The sequence below is a fragment of the Adiantum capillus-veneris genome, chromosome 15 (assembly GCF_014529385.1).
Source record: "Adiantum capillus-veneris isolate H3 chromosome 15, ASM1452938v2, whole genome shotgun sequence".
Classification (NCBI taxonomy): Eukaryota; Viridiplantae; Streptophyta; class Polypodiopsida; order Polypodiales; family Pteridaceae; genus Adiantum; species Adiantum capillus-veneris.
Window position 1 is genome coordinate 120,123,018 of NC_140945.1, and position 14,847 is coordinate 120,137,864.

Genomic DNA, 14,847 nt, shown 5'->3' on the forward strand with positions numbered 1-14,847 from the left:
CAAAAAACTGCTCTCTAGTGCTCCACACAAGCTGCACTGCAACCTGTGAGCAAAACCACTAAGAAACTGGCAACTACTACCTCATTGATCGATAAACACGTCAATCGAAAATGCTGTCCAAGAGCTGTGTGCGCTCAAGGAAAAATCTGCTCTGGAATGGTCCGTCAGAGCCGTATTTGTTGGTATGTGCCGTCGAGGCCGCCGTTGAAGTTGGAAAGCCGAGGATGGCCATTGAAGCTGTCTTCCGCCGCCGCCGGATGAAAGTGCAAATGCTATGGCCGCATGTGCTCGAAGTCAGTGTCGAGTCGTAGAGGCCAAGTCAGATCGGTATCGAAAATCGATGCTAATGCGGAGCAGCAAATAGGTGATGTCGGTGTTGTCTCCCGCTCGTCGGATGCAAGTGGCTAGCCGAATAGCCGTAGATGATGCTACAAGACCGAACTCGGGTCGATGCCAGATGACGCCGGACTTACTCACCCGCACGTAACCAGTGTGTTCTCACACAGTTCGCTTTCTCTCAATCTCCTTTCACTCTCCAAGCAGTTGTACATCAAACTGTCTTGAAAAAACACAGTCTCTGTATTTTATATTTTCGACCCACCTGCACTCCTAATTAGAAAAAAATTTCTTCTATAAAGCTGTAGACTTGAAGAGATCTACACTTTGAACAAAGAAGTTTTGAAATCAGAGCTTTCTAGCTCAAGTTATGGCCAAAATACTGAACAGTTTCCAAGCTGCCAAACCTGAGCGACCTGCTTCTTAGTGTCCCTAGCTCACAGAAAACTTGATCTCTCTCTCTCTCTCTCTCTCCCCTTCTTCCTGGTGGAGTGTAAGCTCTTGTTACCTTGATCTTTGAGATCTACTTTCCGAATCCGTGTCAAACCGCCTCCGATCCGACATCGCCAAGCACCAAAACTCCGTCTCTACTGAGAGATCGCCGCCGCCACCGCCGCCTAGCCGTAGCTCTGATACCAATTGATGAGTGCACATGTGTGCAGATGAGTGCACATGTGTGCAGATGCGTGCGTGCGTGCGCGGTGCGGTGCATGTAGGGAAGGGGAGAAGCACAAACTTCTCACAAGACTCAAGATGAGGAGCTCCTTATTCTCATATGTAATGAAGAATAAGGGTATGTACACACGTGGGCGACCGGCCGGGGACATTGGACGTCCGGGCGGGCAAAAGGTGTAGCACCTTTACCCCAACACAACTTAGCCCCCTAGATCAAACGAAAAACCAATCATTTGCCTCATTGTAAGCATTCTTTTTTTAAAAAAATTGCACCATCCTCCAGGATCATAGGAAAAACACAAGAATTTCCAATCAGTAGAGCATAAACATGAATTAACCCACAAATCTTCATAAGAACTGCCTGGATCATATGGCATATAAGTCAATTGCCGCGGACCATGCATATATCTGTAACCTCTTGGGTCAAAAGCTAGCTCAAAATCTCCTACATCATAGGGTAACATTAGATCCCATATAACATCAGGTATCACTAGATACTGCCATTTCCCGTGTGCAACTGGCTCATCCAATTGTCCAACATCAATCACAGATCAAAGCGTTGGTAGTGCACCTTTACTCTCACTAGTATTGGAATCCCAATCATGCATATCTGAATACATCAAGTCTCTAGCAAAACTCTCTTCATTAGGCTCGCAAAATGCATCAAAAAACAATTCTCTGTCTTGTAAAGGTTCAAAATCAAGTAGAGCATCATCCAACAACTGCATAAGGTCATCATCATCTGCATCTGAACAAAATTTCTCATGCATGAATCTAGATTGATTTGTATCCTTAGCATCTTTATTTGAGAACCCTTCCAAAGCTTCGTCCAAGAAGCACATAAGATCTAGATCCACCGCTTCAGAAGGTTCCTCCATCCTGCACATCTCAGGCTGCTATAAACTAAGAATTTTACATATGACATGCATACTAAACACGTCCGTTGTAAATTGCTCTTCAAGTCTTTCACCCTTATCCAAATATCTTTGCACTTCTGCAGCACAAAGTTCAACATGCACATTGAAAATTTCATCTACTGCCCTGTCTGTATCATCGACGCAATGAAACCAATCATATTCAACACCAAGAGATTGCACTTCACTATGCACCCCCTCTAAATCAGCATCATCAAGTTCATGATCATTTTAACATAGTGTGAGCCCTGTGTCACTAAATCTTGATAAAAAAGAAGTTTGCTCCCCTTTTAAATCATCAACAAATTCAGGATCAGTTTGCCACATCGGTAGCTCTAGGTCACAGAAACTTGTCAAAGAAGGAGTCTGCACCCCCCAGCGAAACCGCGAAACGCGTTTCAGTAGGCCTGAAACGCGAAACGGGTGAAACGTTTCACCTGCAGGGTGAAAGGCTTGGAGTGAAATGCCTTTTAAAAAAAAATCCCGTTTGAGAATTTGGGCATTAAATAATTATTGATTAATTATGTATATGCTATTTCAAGGTTAATATAGAATGTGTCTTTACTCACTGCACTGTGAACACCTATTTTGTCTATACATAACACTATATACACATAAAATTGGCATTTCGGTATGACGTTTCAGTGAGGCCTACCCTAGGGTGAAACTTTTCGGGGTGAAACGTTTCGGGTCTGAAACGTTTCGTGGTTACGCTGGCACCCCCTCTGAATCAGCATCATCACATTCAAGATCAGTTTTCCACTTTGGTAGCTTTGCGTCATAACAACTTGTCAATGAAGGAGTCTGCACCCCCTCTAAATCAACATTTTACAGATCTTCAAACACATACTCTTACTTAGCCAAGTCCTCAAAATTTGGCATATCCAAATTCGATAAATCTGGTAAATCCAAATCCATGGTCCTGCTGCTCTCAATAGCATCCTTGCTTTGACTTATAGCACCTGTATCATCAATCAACTCTATGGTAGAATGTGTACCAAAAAAAAATTGCTCTAATTCTGAGTCAGTAGCAAAAGTATCATTTGAAACCGAATCTTCATGCATGTCTACTTGAATATGGTTGCACTCATTCACCTGCACAATTTCTTCTTGAGCTTCAGCCAATTCGTTGTTTTGATCCCGTGATTTCTTTTCCTCTTCGTATTGCATGTATAGATTCTTTGCAAATTTCACCCTGTGTATCTTGAGGATGTAGAGCCCCACCCTCAAAGACTTCTACTCCATGTAAGGCATCTGCTAAACCCAGCTTTTCATACACAGCTTCAACTATATCTTCATCATTAGCCTATAAGAAGGTAGCATCAAAGTACAATACACTCATCAATCACAGCTTTTAATTTCAATCGTACTTGTCCTCGAATATGTGCATAGTTTGGTAGACTTGGACGCTGTTCTTGATAGCTTGCATAATGCTCATAACTTACTTGTACAATAACTTATTTGAAGTATTCCCAATTGTCGTTGCAGGCTTTGGTAAACTCTTGAATCTGCTCCTTCAAATCTGAACTCACTAACTGCTCAAAAGATCTGATCATTACCTCTTCTGGTATCCCTCTTAACTTGGTTTCTGACTCATAACACTCTAGGTAGCCTTCTGGATCATATCCATCGAAGACTTGCCTCTCATCGTATACCGCATCTAAAGCTGCATCCAAAGCTTCATCCATTTGATTCTTCTCCTTTATGACCTCCATTTCAAGCACAGATCCTTGAACCAATTGAAGCATCTTCAAAAAAAATGGAACTATTGACTTATCATCAAAACCATTTGCACTTAACTCTGCAATCAACTTCATCATCTGCTTTAAATTCTTCATCTGCACCTCCCACCCCGGCTTGTTTCACGTCGGGTTCACCAAAGATGTTGGGGGATATGTGCTTGAAACGTGAGCCGGGTAGGCGTGGGCGTGTGGCTTTGAGAGGTGTGAAAGAGAGAGAACAGCAGACACTGAAAACTCTAGCAATCACCGTAAACATCAATTAATTGAGTTAAAACTTGAGTACAACTTAATCCTTAGCCAAGGCGGACTGTTAACAACACCATCACTTGGATCATCTGATAACTAGGAGTTTAAGCTCCCGTTTTATAGGATTAACCGGGAAATTAACGACACCGAGGCTTAACAAGATGATTAATCGATCTTCAAGCTGATGACGGTGATGGAAATTCTCTCTTGTCGCTTTATCTGCTTCAACTACCTTCAAGAGCTCTCTGCACTGCTGCCGTTCCTTTGATTGTCCTCATAAAACTTCTCTGAGTGCCTTCCTTAGCCTGCTCTTACGCTCCTTCCATTGCTTCACTTACCAACAATAAGCCTCAAGTTTCTCTTTTAGAGCTGTGTTGGGCATTTCCTGCAACCAATGATCTCCGGGAGATGACCCTTTATGAACTGAAGCTCATCACAAACCCTATGTGCTTCCGTACGGGCACCACATTTAGCATATTTAACTTCCAAATGTGTGTCTCCATTAGCCATCTGGCATACAACTCAACTAAAGCACTACCAAGCACGACATCGTTTTCGTGCATTCCCTGGTTGAAGCTTAAAAATTCCCAAGTGACACACTGATCGAGTCGACCAAATTGGTACAAAACTAGCCCCCCGTGAAATTTAATCTTGGTACCGTAACTTCGATCACTGATCTAAAATGACTGATGTTCTCCACAAAGTGAGAACTTCAAGACCATGCATTCACTTCATTTTTGTCCCCTCAGCTACAATTGTCCAATCCGGTACAGATCTACATCAACTCAAACTTCAAACTGACATAACTTTCTCATCGTAGCTCCAATTGACGAGACGTAAAGATAGGCCGGTAGAGCACTTCAAGCACTGCAGTTCTAGATCATAAACTCCCATCTGCGCTTACTTCAAGTATACTCTTTTTCAGCATCATTAAGGTACCTGTTGGCCTTTAAAGCCGCATCTGGCATACATTTAACATTAAACTTGGCCTGTTAACAAGCCCTGATCACTACTCAATAAATGTGTAGGCTTCAAAGAAGCTTAGCTTGCATTTCTTTGCTCTTTTTCCCATCATGGAAGCGGAGCTGCATGACATCCACCCCCTCTGAACTTGCAAAGCCTCTGGTCTGTGCCAACTGCACTTCAATCTGTATCTGTTATAGGTAACTTAAGCTCTTTGCCATCATTAGACTCACGTAATTGGTAAACATATGGAAAATAATATAAGGTTTATACCCTATCATCAATGTTCTAGCTTAATCATTAGGTAGCTATCCATCAAAAATCCGTGAACTATATCTGTCGTATCTCCAAAGCATTCAATTATGGAAAACCTGTTTAGTGAACCTTGCCAGACTCAAGTGCTGCAGTTAATGATGCACACAGCTTGACCATCAAGCTCGCTTTAGGGAACCCTGTCAAGCTCAAGTATGCCTTACTCTGTCTGTACACGAAATGGCCGTCAAGTCCTTTACTTCAAGTTCTGGTAGTAGAACTCAAAAGATGTGAAGATACTTTTTCAAATTTCCAAAGAGGTCAACTGGAAGCTAGCCATGTAAGCTTATTGATCGCATAACCAAAAATTCTTCTGACTCAACATAATCTAGAAACCAAAACGTTGTACCATGCAACCTTACAACAATTAACTGGTACTCTTCAAATCATGCTAGCAACAAAATCGAAGCTTTGGCTTGTTAACGAAATGCAAGGGAAGGCAAATGCAATTACTTATACTTGCATCTTGAAGGCGTATGACACTATCAAAGAAGATGATATGAGCAATAAAATTCACGAAGATAATGCCAGTTAAGGGCTGCTGGAAATAGAATATGTCTTAGCCGAGATGTATGCCAAATGTGTTGTGACAGGCAATGCTTTGGTTGATATATGTCAAGTGTGATGTGAATACAGAGGCACATAAAGTTTCAATGAACTTTTAGTTCAAAAATGTCGTCTCTTGGAGCACATTGGTTGCCCATTAAGGGAGTGGCAAGGCACTTCTTTGAGGACCGACCTTGAGCTTGGCAATTCTTAGCCAAGATGTTGTGCTAAGCAATGGCTTGGTGGATATGAGAGCAAAGGAAAGGGGTATGGCTGCCCAAAGACCAACCAATGGCCGCCCCAAAAAGGCAAGGAGGAGGCCGCCCACGAGATGCCCACCCATAAGGGCATAAGATTATTTGTGAGTGGGAAAAGGGAGGAAAAGCATGCAGGCGCAGAGGGCACTGGCGCCGGCTATCTCAGGACCCAGATGATCTCGGCCATGAAGCGAGATTGCTTCAGCTCGCCAAGGCGTCCCATTTTGACACCGTTCGCGCCAAATTTCGTGGAGGTCGACCTCGGCCTGCCACGTCAGCAAGGCCCTTGTCACGCCGCCGTGACAAGCAGCGGGGCAAGCCGAGGGAGAAGGGATTATGGCATGAATGAGAAGGAGCTGTTGCATGGAAAGGAAGGAAACTCTCTCTCTCTCTCTCTCTCTCTCACTTGACCACAAGGAGAGCAGGGGTATTCGAAAGAGGAGGAAGCCGGAGAAGCAAGGAAGCAAGACGTTCTTTCCCTCTCTTGGCAAGAAGCTAGAAGGAGGCTCTCTCTCTCTCTTGTCGGTTAGATCTTTAAGGTCTCTTGGGATAGTTTCCTACGATGTTAAAACTCTCTTCTTCTTCTTCTCTCTCTCTCTCTCTCTCTCTCTCTCTCACACACACACACACACACACACACAAAAGTAGGGTAAGAGCGTGAAATTCGAGGGATTGCAAAGCATGCAGAGGAAGGTATGAGGCCCGAGGCTTGCAAGGCATGATTAAAGGGAGGAATTCGAGGGATTCTCTCGCTACAAGTAGCTCCGAAAGACGCTCGACTGAGCAAAGCAAGGCAATTAATGAGAGTTTCGAGAGCTCTTGACAACATCGAAAGAGAAACTTGAGGCTTATTGTTGGTAACTGAAGCAATGGAAGGAGCGTAAGAGCAGGCTAAGGAAGGCACTCATAGAAGTTTTATGAGGACAATCAAAGGAACGGAAGTAGTGCAGAGAGCTCTTGAAGAGAGTTGGAGCAGATAAAGCGACAGGAGAGAATTTCCATCATCCTCATCAGCTTGAAGATCGATTAATCATCTTGTTAAGCCCCGATGTCGTTAACAACCCAATTAATCCCATAAAATGAGAGCTTAAACTCCTACTTATCAGATGATTCAAGTGACTGTGTTAACAAGAGATTATTCAAGTGACTGTGTTGTTAACAGTCCGCCTTGGCTAAGGATTAAGTTGTACTCAAGTTTTAACTCAATTAATTGATGTTTACGATGATTGCCAGAGCTTTCCGTGTCTGTTGTTCTCTCTCTTTCACACCTCTCACATCCAGAGGCCTCGTGTCTACCCGGCTCACGTTTTGAGCATATATCCCCCTGCACCGCATAATCTCCTTTACAAAGAATGCCCAAATTGTGAACAAAATGTCGAGAATCAAGTGCACACTACCTTGTCGATCGAAAAGCACGTCGATCAAAAACCAAACACATATCACAATCAACCAGCTACAGGTCGTCAAAATTTTCATCCCAAGCCAAGTGCACTCGAGGGAAAACCGTTCCGAAATGGGCTGTCAAAGTTGTACATGTGGATGTGTTCTGTCAAAATTGGAAACTGGGGAACCGTCAAAGCCAAAACGCCGATCGGGGGGGGGGGGGGGGGGGGGGGGTCCTCCAAGGTCTCTTGATACATCGAAGTTGGGAAGCCAAATTTGTGGGAATGTTTGTCGACGATAATTTTCTCCGAAATGGGGGGTGGGAGGATAATTGATGGCAAAGTTATGCTGGAGGAGAGCCAAGCGGCTCTCTCTCTCGCTCTCGCTCGACGCCGAGAAAAGACAGCGGATGTCGCCTTCCATCCTCGGACAAAAGTGCTCGCCAATGTCATAGCTACTGCAAATCGTGGAGAAGAAGTCATCCTGAGAAGCTCTATCAACTGGGATGTCCTAACTCTACGATGCCAAGAGCTAATGCGAGAGCCGAGGCCGACACCGAGAGAAACTGGCAAAGCAAATGCCACTGCCGCAAACACGAGAGAGGATGCCATCAATGTCGAGGGTCAAGACCAAGTGCAAGCGGTTTATCTCCTGTGTATATGCACCCCAGAGTGCACACACACACACTCTCTCTCTCTCTCTACTTTTCATCGCGTCAATGTCGGCTCTACACATTCTTTCTCCCTAACAAGTGTGTGAACACACCCTTTGAGAGAAATTAAGAAAAAAAAAATCAATTTTTCTCTCTATTTACTGTTTGTCAACTGTGTGTGTGTGAGCAACACACTCACCTCTGCTTGCTCCCTCTCAATCTCCCACTCCTATTATTGCTTTCCCTTGCACTATCTACTAGCATCTATTGCTTTAGCTCAGTGCTACAACATCCTAAATTTTGTAGGTCTCAACGTTTTTGTTCACAGTAGGCTGCTCATGGCACATTCTTTTCAATGCTTACCTTGCAAGCTTGATTGGGCACACCTGTTGTGGCGCTATGGCAAAAAAGGCTTTTAATTTTCTTTCAATTTCCCTTGATTTCAAGCTCTTGATTTTGGCAGAGATTGCCTTGCTTGGATGAGGTTCTCTACTACAAGCGTTCAATTTCCTGCTTGTCCAATGTGTATGTATGTGTGTGTGTGCGCACAACCACACACACATTCTGAGCTCTGCCCCTTGTCAAGCTCTGTCTTTGCAAAGCTCTATTGCTCAATACTTTGCACTCTCTTCTTGCCACGAGTCCTACAGAGATCCCCAATTTGCTTCAAGATTCCCATTCAATCTAGGAGGCTTGCAATCAAACGGGGTGGGGAAACCACCATTTCCACTGATCTCATCGGGAGGCCTTCGCACGTGTGCCAAATTGGATCTGCCAAGCTCAAGCTTACATGGCTACTGCCAAGAGCTTTGTCGCCACTAAGGGAGCCGTCATAGTTATGATATCAATTGAAGTGCGCTTATGCGGTGCGTGTGTGTGTGTGTGTGTGTGTGTGTGTGTGTGTGTGTGTGTGAGAGAGAGAGAGAGAGAGAGAGAGAGAGAGAGAGAGAGAGAGAGAGAGAGAGAGAGAGAGAGAGAGAGAGAGAGAGAGAGAGAGAGAGAGAGAGAGAGAGAGAGAGAGAGAGAGAGAGAGAGAGAGAGAGAGAGAGAGAGAGAGAGAGAGAATAAGGTCAGTGGGCGGCCGGACACTGTACATCCAGCCTCGGGCAAAGTCACAACACCTTTTACCCCAACACCAATCGGGTTTGAATCATAATATAGTATGCTAGTGAGTTGGTCCTGGTATCCTCACATTTGATACACTGGGTGGAATATTTTTTGGCTGAATGGTTGTGATATCTAGATTTGGAATCTCTCTTGATTCACCTCGGTCTACCCCCACCCCCTTTCCATTACCTGCCACCATGGCCTTCCTTCTCGGCCCAAGAGCTCTACGCAAGTGCTCGGTCCATGTTTACTTTTTTAATACTTGTTTACTTTTTTTTGCTTGCATGGACGATAGAAATCACCTCAAAAAATGCCTCTGACTTCCCCTCCCTTGATCCCACCGTTGGGGCTTCTTTTAATACCCTGTGGTATATTGTATTGAGGCTCACAGCCTATGAAATTCTTGGCGCCCTTGGGAGGCACTATTACCCTTCAATGAAGGGAAGTACCCTTCAAAAGAAGCATAGGATATCGAATAATCCTTAGGTAGCCCTTCTATTTTTTGCCTAAATATAGCTTAATGAAGGGTAAGTTAAGATTTACCCTTCAAATGAATGATAAGGTCACCCTTCAATAATGAGCCCTGGGCACTGCCACTCACCACCGTCAATAGTGGACAATGGTGCTACGTTAAAATTTGACACTCATTTGCTCTTCATAAATGATTTTTGGTCTACCCAAAGGGCAAGGGCTATAGCGTTTTTATCCATTTTAACCTTAACTAGGGTAAAATACCCAATACAATGACAACAAGCCTAGAAGCAAGACAAACTCTAAGGCCAGTTGCATGTGAATAGAAGGGCACAAAGACATCAATGGTAGGACAATTTAGTTGAAATGGTGCTTTGTGATATGTTGGGTCACTGGTACAATACCCGCTTATGGATTTCCTTTCCAACTAGAGTGGTGTGTCCCCCTGTCGGGGCCCTCTTTTTTTACACAGAGCTTCAAAAACCTATGTCACGATTTGTATATTGAGTTATGGGGAGAGAAATGCCAACATTGCTTGAAATTAGAGGTGTCGACCTTCCATTCAAGCACTAGATTTCCGCTAATGGTGCGTCACACATCGTAGTTGATCATTTTTTGCTTCACTATCCTTAATATGGAGTGTTTACCCTTAAAAGGGACTTTTAGTATTTCATAGAAGAGAAATTTTTGGTTTGTTGCACAAGATCGTAGAGAGTGGTTATGCTAATTCCTTTGTTTAAAAGCTAAATCATGATGGGAGATATAGGGCCCTCAATGATGAAAAGTAGAGGGTCGATAGCACAGTCTTGTGTAAGGCAGCATGCTTGTGTAAGAGAAATCAAAGCTTGAGCTTAGACCTTGCAGACTTTGTTGATGGACCCTCCCATGAAGAAATCTTGGATGAGCAAAAATTGGGCCATGCTGGACAACATCCTATCCTCGATGCCCCAAGATGCATAAAAGCAGTTAGTAGATGTGTAGACCTTGATTTCTCTCTCCCTCCCAAGCTTGCAAATGACACCAAAGTGCTTCAGGCTCAAAGGACTTGATAGGTGCTTTGAATACATGGGGAGAACCAAGTGTGCTTACTTGCACCAAATGGTTTTAGGCTTATATCATATACATTGTTCTTGCACCTTAGGGGATCTATCAATCAACCCAAAGAAGCATCCTATGCACATGTTTTCTTGAGGAAATGTATTCACCATGGGTTTTGTAACAATTACATGCTTGCAACCCTAGCTTGTGACCTCCTTGCATCATTTTTTGATTCTAGAGATGGAGATCTTTAACAACGGTAGCATGTTTTCTACATTCATGATTGCCTATAACCCTACTACTTTCTGACTACATCAAGGCACGTGTTATAAGGAATGCTTTGTTTTGAGGATATGTAGATGATAATGAGGTTATTGGGGAAGTTTTCCTCCCTAAAGCTCCTCGTAGTGTGGCACCAATTTATCACTCTTGCTCCTCCTCATCTACCACACAACTCTCTATCTTCTCCCAATGGTTCATCACCATGCACATCTCTCCTCTTCCCTATCTTTAACTGCATAAACCTTCAACCTAAATTCCCTCCATTGTTTGCAATGTAGTTCTCAATGCCTCTCAATGGATTGCTCCTACATGTTTTTCTACTAGAGGTGCAGACAAACAAGATAGCCAAGGATAGGGAGGATGCCTTGAACAAGTCCTTGTGGATGGGTATCGATTGAGATTTTGGAGCAAGCTACCAAATATCTTGTTTTCTATATTCCCTTACCTTGCCATGACTCACACTAGATTTTTTTCCATATCCCCTTACCGTGCCATGACTTACACAAAAGCTCACTCCAAAAGCTCGCCTCCATAACAAGCATCCCCGCTCCTCTTTGCCCCACTCCCTTCCCCTTTTCCAATGGTATTTACTTGCTTGGTTTAAACTATTTTAGAAAAAATGAGGCCAAGGGAAGCTTCACATAGCATGATAAGAGCTATGGATAGAATAACATGATTGTACCACAATGGCAATGGCCTCCGTTCATGCTGCTAAAAGTCTGTTGTGGCGCCATGTTTTTGTATTATATTGCAAGCTTAATCAAACAATGGATGTTCTAGGCTCATGGATATTTCTAAATCACCTATGTATGGGTTGAAAGCTTTAGAGTACTTGTCCTTCATTTTGAAAGTGTGCACAAAGCTAGAAGACAACATCAACCATATTCAAAGTGTTAGCATATCATCAACCTCGCTCAAAGTATGAAATGTTTTGAAAGCCTCAAACAAAATGGCACTAAGCTTCCTAAGTACTTTGTTTAAAGTTCACTCAACAAAATTCATAATGATGGAGATTGGAGTAGACATGATCAACATGATGGAGATTGGAGTAGACATGATCAGCATGATGGAGATCAGAGTTATTTGTCAAAAGTTCATTCACCAACATTCATAATGATTGAGATCTGAGTAGACATGATCAACATGATGGTAGAGATCAGGGTAGACATGATCAACATGATAGAAGCTATGAAAGACAAAGAACCATGCCAAAGATCATGAATATAGAAGGGGTAAAAGCTACATGGATATGGTGATTGAAACAGAGAGCATGATGATTGGAGGGATAGATACAACGAATATGTTGGTAGTGACAATCACGATGAACAAAAATATTGGAGCAAGATGGATTAAGATGATGGAAACCCTAGCTCTTCAAAAGGACATCAACCATTAGAACTTGAGTGATTCAACGTTTATTGAAGTATGGTTTCACTTGAAATGGAGCATGGCTACTTGCGGGCATGCATGTGTCACAAAAGAATGGGATCATGCATGTGTCACAAATAGTCACACATTATATGATTGTTAATACATGAACAATAGACACAATCAAGGTACAAAAGACGAAGAGAGTATGAATGAGAGGATGAATATAAAAGGGATTGTAGTCATAGGGAAGGTGATCAAAGGACTCAAATAGAGCATGGTGATTGCAAGGATAGATACAATGGATGTGCTGGTAGTGATGATGATTATGAATGCAGAAACCAAACTAGGAGGGTTCAAAATTGAGCTCAATGAGGATGAGCCATCCTTCTTTAGAGGGCAAACAAGGTACTCCATTGATGTGCCACTTGTGGAAACCATAAAAAATATAGATGGTTCACTTTGGAGAGCTACAATGACAAAAGCTTTTTTAACCAAAGAGAACAAAGAGCTGTGAGGGTAGTAGAAAAGGACCATGCTTGATTCCATAAGAAGGATTTGAATCGTCCTTGGAAATATCCCATGTTGGAAACAAAAGAGTGGCATTTTGCTCATGAGTTTAGGTGTAGTGCAAGGACCATTGAGTGACCCCGACACATTAGACCTATGCATGAGGCATGCATAAGCAATAGTATAGCAATGTCTACTAAAAGAATGCACTTCTATAGGACATATCCCACTATCACGACCCTTACCTATCTATGCAAAAAGTAAAAAAATACAAGCACTGCACTTTGAAAAAGGGCGTCTAAATCAAATCTTTGTGCTCATTGCTAGAGGAAGAAATTTGATATACATGTCTACTCAATGTTGTTTCTATTCTTTGAGCTCACATTAGATCCTTCCACATCCATGCTATAATAGGATTTGTTAGTTAGAGTGTCTGACAACTCTTTACTAAAATATGTACTAAAGGGTGGGTTTTGGTTAATGTTATTTATGCTCTCCTTAGTATAGGTCCAGCTAAGGTAGTCTCTATCCCTTCTCTAGCTCTAGTCTTGTAGTAGCACATGACTTGAAGTACATGAATGACTTCAAAGCTCAATCTCAAACCAAAACCAAACTCTTTAACCCATGATAGCTAAAAACTTCCACTTAAAAGTTTTCAACAATGTTCCCAAAATTTTTGCTAAAGCTACAAATCACCTTTGTTTTGTAGTTCAGCTCCTTGCCTACTATGCTTTGACTGGTTAGTCGGCTATTTCCTCTAGAAAAGCTCAAACTCATATAATATTTGATCCTCATGATTATTACAAAGCACTTGGTAACGCACTATGGATATAGATAATCAACCCCCTATTTGATCCTTGTGATTGTTACAAAGAACTTGGTAGCCCACACTATGGATAGAGAATCAATCCACTATTTGATACTTGTGATTATTACAAAGCATTGGGAAACCCACTATGGATGGGCTATGGATAGACAACTCATTGAAAACACAAAAACAATGGTGACTTGTGTGTATTATCAACCCAAAATTCATCAATGACTTCAGTTTTGGATTTCATACGCCTTTGTTGGTTTCTAGTTAAGAATTTACTTCACATGGTTCTCCAAAGTGAAAATTCAAGCATTTTACAGCTATGTTTCGCACCCAATTTTGATCAATTTGTAGAGTTCTAAGTTTCTTGTCAATGTAAATCATAATATAAAGTTTAGTATTTTTTTGCAAGCCTCACAAAAATATTCCTACCAATTTTGGCACACTTTTGAGATGAAACACACAGAATCGACGATTTTATCGATTTTCGATGGACATTTTTTGGTCCCAATTTTGAGTTTTTAGCATCGAATGACTTGAAATCAAGCATGTATGTTCAAATTTCCATGGATATACAACTTATGTGTTTAGTTTACTAGAAGATATCCATGATCCTCTCCAATGAAAAAACGGGCCTAGTTCTTTGAAATGAATTGCGGTTTATCTTTTTGCCCTATATCTAGAGTTTTAGTGATCCATACGGCTCGAGGTTTTGTTGTGTATATTGTGTCCCATGGATATATGGGCTTTAAGGTTAGTTTGGTAAAAAAATGTGTTTGGAGTCTCTTGCAAGAATTTCCATTTTTCTCTCCAAAATACACTATGTTTCACATTTTGCCCTAAATTTGGAGATTTTGATGTCCAAACTAGCTCGCGCGACCCGCCTTCGGTGGGTCTCTCTTGCTCTTACCATAACACACATGGTATTCATAAGGTGTGTAAAAAACAATAAAGTTGTGCTTGTATGATCTTAATTAGTTGTTTTCATAGTTAGCACTCACTCGCGCGTGCGCGCACACACACACACACACTTTATCACAGCAGAGCTGACCATAGTTACACACACACACACACACACACACACACACACACACACACACACACACACACACACACACACACACACACACACACACACACACACACACTTGGTCACAACATCTGACCTGGATAGCATAATGTTCTGAATCACTATTTCAGGCCACAATATACGACTTCCAACCTGTTGCAC